We start from the raw sequence: 9,757 nt of genomic DNA, 5'->3' as shown, positions 1-9,757 counted from the left end.
TATTTGGACATTGATTTATCTTCTTTAGCAATTTTATAATGTCAGTTAAACTTTCACTTCCACTGATTGCTCTATCCACTATATTGGAGTGATTTATATTTAGCCAATATCGAATGACTGTCACATATTTTGAATTTTGTAAATTTCTCTATAATTAAATTCATATTGTGTGGTAAAGAATTTCAATTTTTAGTATAATTTTTCTTAAATAAGTGATTTTTTTTTAAGAGAAAATAGGTGAAGTTATTAAAAATTTCAATCTCCAACCTTGTTATTATTTGAAAATTAAATATTGCACACGATCTATACATTGAGATAATATCATACTTATCTTATCAAAATAGAATTAGAATTTTAAATGTAATCTTATCAGCATAGAGTTTATCTCGTAAACGTTGTATTTGTATATATTATTGTATTCTAATCAATAAAAATCACATAAAATACTTTTTCATATACGTTCTCATGGTATTAAAGCCTTTAAGGTTTCAATAGGTTAAGTTCTGAGATTTTTTTTTTCCGTTTCACTTTTTTTCCGTTTTGCTATTCTTTTTCGTTTTCTACTCAAAATGTCAACCACTTTTGCTTCTTGATAGCAGTTGTCGAAACCGTCAAAAATAAATATATTATCAATCAATAAAATAACTTATAGACAGTGGCAATAGAGTTGAACCACTGGGATTTGACACCAAGGATCTTCCTAATAATGATTTGGGCAAATAAATAACAAAAGTAAAATAAAAAGAGGGGGTTTTGATTTGATGATAGTGAACTAAAATTAAAACTAAGTAGTAAGAGAAAGCAGTAATTAAAAAAATGAGTAAATCAATGGGAGAAGGAATCTAGTTGAAGCATGGATCTATTTCAGTTTTAGAATTGATCATTGATTCTTTTATATTCCTATTTATTTCAATAAATTAGTTTAGGGTGTGGAAAACGCTTCTCACAATCAAATTCCTCCTTAGTTTTAATTCTATTAAGAAACATTCGCTAATCAAACACTAGTTAACAAGTTGCCAAGGAATGTCCTTGGGGTTTTTTACTTTTTAACGGTTAACTGCATTAAGACTTAGAGAAATCTAATTCTAACCTTGCCAACAGCGTGGTCAAGTTTAGATCATGCAACCAATTGTACTTGTGTTCAAATAATCTAAGCAATTACGGACCCAAATGATTCAAACTAACAATATATTATTTATACAATTAAAAGCAACATGCCTTAATTGATTCTAATAGCAAAGCAATAATAGCATGAAAAACAAGTTGCATAAATATTGAAAAATAGAAGTTTAACAATGGAGTTTTAAATCTCCCAATTCATCACAAACTGAAAATTCTCCAATTTCAACTAGATAAAAAGATATTTAGTTACTCATGGTGGAAAAAAGAACAGAAAAAGAAAGAAGAAAAGTAGAGAGAAGTTGCTGCCGAAAATCTGAATAAAATCTGATGATATTTTGCTGGTTGGTTGCTGTCCCTTTTTATAGATGAGGAGTCCTAATCCTTCTCGGAATTGGAATCCTATTTTGACTTGGTCTCTTGATGGTCTTTTAATTCCTTATTTGTCTTTGTATTTTATCATGAATAAAACTCCTTTGGTGAATGATTTTCTTTGGTGTGGCTTTTGGAGTTGTCATAGGATTGGTCTTGTGGTGTTTGAAGTAGGGTAGGACTCCAACACTTTTAAAATTTTGAATTTCCTTCTTTTCCCGCACTGCTGTAATTTGCTGGAGACAGTCGATTGGATCAGTTGATTTGGGCAAATCGCTTGCCCAAATAATTTCTGGAAGTCAATTCCAGTTTTCAACTTCAGCTTTCTGCAAGTGATTTGGCCAAATCACTTCAGCCAAATCGATTTTCCATCTTTTTTTGTAATTTTTCTCCAAGTTTCCATTTTCTTTCTTTTCTGCAAAAATATCATAAAAATATAAATTAAACTAGAAAAATGCGTATTTAAACAGTAATAAAAATAATAAAAATGTGGCTAAATTATGCTCAATCACTTCTTCTGTGTTTGATATCCAAAACTCATCTAACCAAGTTTTTCATCCTTCCTTTAGTGTCTCCAACATTCGCAACTATGTTAGCGAAACTCTATTATTCACTAATTTTCTGCTTTGGCATTCTCTCATTGTCCCTGTTCTTCAAGGCTATGATGTTTATAGCCATGTTGATGGTTCCGTAGATCCTCCAGCCGAGACTATAACTATAATCTAAGGAGCATCTATCCCAAATCCTGATTTTCTTGTTTGGAAACAAGTTGATTCTCTTGTTTTGTCATGGATCCAAGCCACTGTCAATTCTGATGTTCTTTGTAGTCTTATCAAACCAAATGTCTCTCTTACTGCTAAATAAGCTTGGGAAGCCATACAAACTCTTTTCACAGATCAAGCCCATGCTAAAGTTCTCTAACTCAAAGCTGAATTTTACAGTATCACAAAAGATACCCTTTTTATTGATGAGTATCTTCAAAAACTCAAAACTATCTATGACTCCCTTTGTACCGTTGGTCATGAGATTAGTGAAGATAATCTTGTTATGCAAATTCTAGAGGGTTTGCCATTTGAGTGTGAGAATGTTGTTATAAACTTGAGTAGCCACAAACCCCTCCCTTTCTTTGTCGAAACTCGTACTACCCTTTATTTACAAGAATTTCGAATGCAAAATCATTCAAAACGGTAGCCTTCTTCATCTGTTCCTAACTCTAGTTCTCAGATTGTCCTTGTTGCTTTTGAACGTCCTAATATTGGTTCCTATCGTGGTCGAGGGGGTCCTGGCCAAAACCACAATTCCACTCCTGAGTATTATTTTCATAATAATAACTCTTCCTATCGTGGTCATGGTCAGCGTGGATGTAGTGGTGGTGGTTATTACCAATCTCGACAACAATACAATTCTTCATTTAATCTTGGACTTCTTAGTCCACGACTAGCCATTGCTTCTGCTTATCAACCTCAGCAATCTGTTCAACGTCAAGTCTGTTTTGATTTTACTCACTCCACTCATCATTGTCCTCTATTCCTGCGTCAAAATCCATCACCCACACTAGATGCTTTGAATAGGTCTTTTGTTGCACTGCATCTTTAAAAACCAGGACCGTTGTCTTGGCTTCTAGACACTGAAGCCTCTTCTCATATGACTAATAATCCAGGTATTCTTTCAAAAAGTGATCCCTATCATGATTCTAATTCTGTTATATTTGGTAATGGATTGTCTCTTCCCATTTCTCATATAGGTCAGTCTAGTTTGCTTCTTTCAAATGAATGGTTTTTGTTGCGTAATGTTCTTGTTGTTCCGTTTTTAACAAATAATCTTATTTCCGTAAAAAAATTTACTTGTGAAAATTCTTGTTCTATTGAATTTGATCCTTATGGTTTTTCTGTGAAGGACCTTCAGACACGGAAGCCACTTCTCAGTTGTAATAGTCCAGGAGACCTTTATGAGTTCCCTTCTGCATTTTTATCCTCTCTAATTGGTTCTAGAAGTCTCAAAGCCATGGATAGTTCGCCTCTGCTATGGCATCATCGTTTGGGTCATTCAAATTCCGCTATTCTTTCAAAAGTTTTTCGTTTAAGTCCTATTTCTGTTAATTTCAATAAATTGTCTTGTATTGCTTGTCCTTTAGTTAAGCATTCTTATTTGTCTTTTTCGGCAAGTCATGTACAAGCTACTGCCCCTTTTAATTTAAAACATTTTGATATTTGGGCTTCACCTGTTGCTTTCTTTAGTGGCTTCAAATACTATATGATTTTTATGGAGGACTATTCTCGTTTTGTGTGGTTGTTTCCACTTAAATAAAAGAATGAGGTTTATTATAATTTTAAGAGATTTTATAATTTTGTTACCAATCAGTTTAATTGCTCAATTAAAACTTTGTAATGTGATGGTGGTGGTGAGTATACAAGTAAAGATTTTCAAAATTTTACTTACAAGAAAGGTATTAAGTTACAGTACTCTTATCCCTATACTCCGCAACGAAACAGAGCTACTGGAAGATTGCACAATACCCTTATTAATATGGTTCACACTTTATTGGTTCAATCAAAGTTGTCTTATGAGTTTTGGATTGAGGCCATTCATACTTTTGTGCATATCTACAACATTTTGTACGCTCCAACATTATCTTCAGTTTGCCTTCATGAAATATTGACAAAACAGCCTCTTTTGTACTCTCACCTCTGTGTTTTTTGTTGTTCATATTTTCTAAATTTATCGGCTCAAACCTCACACAAACTTGCTCCTCGTTCAATTCACTACATTTTCTTAAGTTATCTAACGAATTACAAGAGTTATCGTTACTATGATCCTATTATAAAAAAGGTTTACAAAAAAGGTTTATATTTCCAGACATGTTGTGTTAATGAATTTGAGTTCCCTTATACTTCTTTATTTGTTTCACAAGACTTCAACTCTAAGCTAAATTCGTTCACTACACTCCCTCATTTTCCTCAACACGTTACTAATCTTCAAAACCGAAGCCCACTCCCTAATTCTTCCGCTTTTAATTCTCCCCTAAACGTTATTGCCTTATCTCCTACAACCGTATCTCCTCTAACTCTCTCTCCTATAATCGATTCTTAGTCCAATACTTTAGACCCTATTCATCTTCAAATCATTTCAGATCCTCAAAATGTCGATAATACTTCTTCTCATCCTATTCCTAATACCCATCCTATGCTTACTCGTTCTAAAACATGTCATAGTAAACCCAAATACCTTCTTTTCTTGTCTGCGATTCATACCTCTGCTTCTTCAATATTATTCGAACCATGTTCTTTTAAGGAAGCTAAAAAACATATTGAATGGCACCAAGCCATGTCTTAGGGGTATGATACACTTATAGCCAATGAAACTTGGAAATTGGTACCAAGTCCAGTTGACAAAAATGTAATTGGTTCGAGATGGATTTACAAAGTGAAATTAAGGTCTGATGGTACTTTAGAGCGGTATAAGGCTCGTCTAGTTGCCCAAGGCTTTGCTCAAGCTGTTGGAATTGACTATGATGATACATACAGTCCGGTTGTCAAGCCAACTATAGTTCGAACTGTGCTCTCTTTGGCTACTTCAAATGATTGGCACATTTGTAACATCCTCAAACCCATAGCTAGAGTAGTGCCATCATTAGGTATGAGTTAGACTATTTTATTACTAGAGTAAGTGGCATTAGGGGAGGTGCTAGCTTAACTCTAGGCTGCTAATAATTGAATGATAGAAAACTTAAATAAAGAAACAGACATATCCAGAAATGAAGTAGACAATGTGATTAGCAAGTCGAGAACAAGTCACTTTCGGAAGGTGCTTAGGGTTTCCCGACGTGCTTGCTTGAGGTGCTTGTTTAAATTCGTCATGCTTACCTAAGTAAAAAGGACTTCTAAAGGCTAAATGTATAGTTTAGTAGGTCAATCTATGAATATTGAAAGTTTGAAAATTAAATTGAAACATGGTAAAGAGTTTAGTAGGTTAAAGTGTGAATATGGAAAGTTAAAACACAAAATTCAGATTTACTTTCCATGTGTCACCTATCTAAGGAAAGAAGAAATGACCAAGCAAATTGAAAAAGGGATTGTCATCTTCTCCATCACACAATTGTCGTAGCTCACACCATAGAAGACCAAAGATTTGTTTTGTCTTCCTCCCACCAAAGCCAAGCCAAAACCTCACCAAATCAATTTCTTCCTTTAACCAAAATTCATCCTAAGATCAAGACCTAAAGGAAAAGCCATATATTGAAGGGATTGAAGAAGAAAAGTTTAGGGTTCCATATACATCAAGTTTGAAAAGCAAAGGTAAGCTTAGAAATGTGTAGGAAATAACATCTTCTCATTTCTTCATGCATGGATTTGAATTATAAAGCTTTAATTTATAGTTTATTCAATCCTTTCCTAAGACATAAATTGACCTAGGTGAAGGAACATCAAAGGGAAAGGAGATAGCTAGAGAATAGAAGAGGAAAAGAAAGAGGAATTCAAGAAAGGTTTGGTGTTTGAATGATTTTCTGTTTTCCTTTGATTCTACCATGAATAAGTGAAATTAGGGGTTGATTTTACTTGCTGGAAATGTTGCTTTGATTGTATAAATATGTTATATGAATGTTAAAATGATGTTTGAAAGGCTTAGAGTAAAGAAATTTATCATGAGAGCTAAAAGTGCAAACCTGGCAGAATAGGTTGTAACAGGGCAGTTTGTGTTGACATCCTTATAACTTATTTTGTGTTTATTGAAATTAGGCCTAAGATATATCAAATGAAAGCTGAGACAAAGATCTAAATTTTTTATGAATTGACCAAATTCTGAATCTATAGGGAAAATGATGAAAATTTCAAGTGAACCTAAACTGGACACAGAGTTAGTGCATCCGGAACAGTGTATATTGATTATATCATAACTAATTATGTATGCAGTGAAATTTGTTAAGACCAGTGCCAAATGAATCTTAAGAAGTGTACCTAAAACTTTGTAGAAGACACTTAAGCTTGAATATGTATGAAAATGCATGAATTTGATATGTTTTATGATACTATAAACAAGTACCAATACTGGACTGATTAAGATCTTATTGAGCAGCTTGTAAAGAAAAATTCATAACTTAAGATAGGGTGATCAGAATTGCATGAATTATACCTTGTTGGAAAGATAAGACAAGATGTACAATTGTTATGAAGAAACTGAAGTCAAATTATAACTCTAAATAGCTTGAAAAGTGTATGCAATATATGGCAGAATGCATTTTACTCATATTGGAATGCTAAGTCAATAAAGTTTTGCACTATTTGCCATGAGTTTTCCATATTGTAAACCTTGACATATGATATATGTACTTTGGAAAATGAATTCAAATAGTTTCAAATGACATGCATTTACACTGAATTAATGATACTTGGCCCTGGTAAACGTAATAGGAGTCGAGGTTAGCTTAAGGGTATGACATGCCATATGAACATACAGAGTTCGCAGTACTGCTACCGATACATGATTTTTATTTGAGGTTACATATCAGGTACCTCATAAGCACGGTCATAGAGCCCTGCTATCACAGTTTTGGCCTCTGAGCCTACCGTTCGGCACTCTGTGCCTACCGTTATAACTCCTTATCTACCTAGTCGATCCTACTATGTGTTTATAAGGGCTAAGATCTTAATTAAGATTGATACTTGATTTTGTGAACTTATTGGTGAATGTTAACATGTTTGCATCTAGTAGCTTATAATTGTTTACTTAATTATCTATATATGTGAACTTGTTTGTTTTATTATGTTATTTGTTGCTATCACCCACTGAGCATTAGCTCAGCGTGTTGATTTTTACCTCATGCAGGTTGTAGATAAAGTAGGCACGTGAAGTTCATCAAAGGTCTACATCAGATATCAAGGTCATTATCATAGCTAGTTGTTTTGAGTCTCTGAGTCATAGTGCAGTTATATTTTGGCATGTACATATTTAATAAAGTGAGTTGTAAAGGTTATGTAATCAAAGAATAGTAAGATATCAAATAACAGTTGTTAGTGTAATTATAAGTGTGATTTTTATATGTATTATAGGTTAAAGTGCTAATGAAACAGAGGAAACTCTGCCGAAAATTTTGGTTTAAAAATCTCACATTTATTTTAATTGCTTGATAAAATTTACATGCATTACCTAAAAGCTTGGTAATTACAGATAAAGGAAATTGTTTAGTCTTGATATATCTGAATAGGTATAGTTTGTGACATTCCTTGCTCTGTCTACTCTTTGATAGGGTAAGGGGTGTTACAACATTCATCAATTACACGTTAATAATGCATTTTTGTATGGTTCTTAAAGTAAGATGTTTGCATGACTCAATGATAGCAGTTGTCGAAGCCATAAAAAATAAACCTATTATCAATCAACAAAATAATTTGTAGATAGTGGCAATAGGGTCAAACCACAGGGATTTGACACTACGGATTTTTCTAATAATGACTTGGACAAGTAAATAACAAATAAATAAAAGAGAAGGTTTGATTTGATGATAATAAATTAAAACTAAATAGCAAGAGAAAACAATAATTTAAATAGTTGAGAATTTCAATGGGAGAAGAATTCTAGTTGAAGTATGGAACTAATTCAGTTGTTTAGAATTGATCATTGATTTTTTTTTTATACCCCTATTTAATTCAATAAATTAGTTTAGGTTGTGGAAGACGCTTCTCACAACCAAATTCCTCCTTAGTTTTAGTTTGATTAGGAGACGTTCACTAATCAAACACTAGTTAATAAGTTGCCAAGGAACGTCTTTGGGATTTTTTACTTTTCAACTGTTAACTGCATTAAGACTTAGAGAAACCTAATTCTAACCTTGCCAACCGCGTGGTCAAGTTTAGATTATGCAATCAAGTATGCTTGTGTTCAAACAATCTAAGTAATTACGGACCTAAATCATTTAAACTAACAATTTATTACTTATGCAATTAAAAGTAACAGGCCTTAATTGATTCTAATAACAGAGTAATAAAAGCATGAAGATCAAGTTGCATAAATATTGAAAAATAGGAGTTTAACAATTGAGTTTTAAATCTTCCAATTCATCACAATTGAATTTTTCCAACTTCAACTAGAAAAGAAGATATTTAGCCACTCATGGTGGACAAAAATACACAAAAAGAAAGAAGAAAAGAAGAAGGAGAAGGCTGTCGAAAATCTGGAGATATTCTGCAGTGAATTCTGATGCCCCCCTACTGGTTTTGGTGATGTCCCTTTTATAGGTGAAGAATCCTAATCCAATTAGGATTTGTAATCCTAATTTGAATTGGTTTTTTTGTAGTCTTTTATTCCTTCTTTGCTTTTGTATTTAATCATGAATGAATCTTCTCTTTAAGAAAGTATTTCTTGGGAGTGACTCTTGGAGATGTCATAGGATTGATCTTGAAGTGTTTGAAGTAGGATAGGACTTTGATGCTTTTGAAATTTGAAATTTGCCTTTTTCCCGCGCTGCTATCCTTGCCTGTGTCAGTTTGATTTGGACAGTTGATTTGCCCAAATCACTTCGACCCAATCACTTTTCCAGCTTTTTCTGCACTTTTTCTCCAACTTTCCATTTTCTTCCTTTTCTGCAAAAACATGATGAAAACATAAGTTAAGCTGAAAAAATGTATAATTAAACAGTAATAAAGTGATATGGAGCAGTTAGCCTTGGACTTTACGGCAGACTTGGACCGGACCTAACTTTTGCTGCCGACATCCGATAGAGACCCACGATAGCTTTTCGGAAAGGGAATTTCGAGACGCACGACTTTCAAAAGTGTGACGAGGGCCATAGGCTTGGTCACAAAGTTCGACATGGAAATTCCATCGTTTAGGGGGTCAATTTTGCAGTTTAATTATTTTTTTAGATATTTTAGGTATTTTCATAATTTTGCATATTAGGGTTTTATTTCTATTATAAATAGCCTCCCTTGGCTATTAGAAACCTACTTTCAATCTTTGAGGAATTTCAATAAGACTTTTAGTCTCTTATCCTATTTTTTCTCTTATTTCGTCTTAGCCAAACGATATTGGTTGAAACTCCTGACGGAGTCTAACTAGTCCTTTATCATAAAGATAACAAAAATGTGGCTAAATTATGTTTGATCACTCAACCAAAGGGCTTTGTTCATCCAAGTTACTCGAATTACGTTTGTAAATTGACCAATGCACTATATGGTTTAAAACAGGCTCCAAGGGCTTGGTTCATGAGGTTTATTGCTTTTTTAAAGGTAATGGGTTTCGGTGTGGTAGAGCTAATTCATCAATGTTTGTT

This window comes from Manihot esculenta, chromosome 10 (genome assembly GCF_001659605.2).
Source record: "Manihot esculenta cultivar AM560-2 chromosome 10, M.esculenta_v8, whole genome shotgun sequence".
In the NCBI taxonomy this organism is placed as follows: domain Eukaryota; kingdom Viridiplantae; phylum Streptophyta; class Magnoliopsida; order Malpighiales; family Euphorbiaceae; genus Manihot; species Manihot esculenta.
This window is presented reverse-complemented; position numbering follows the sequence as displayed.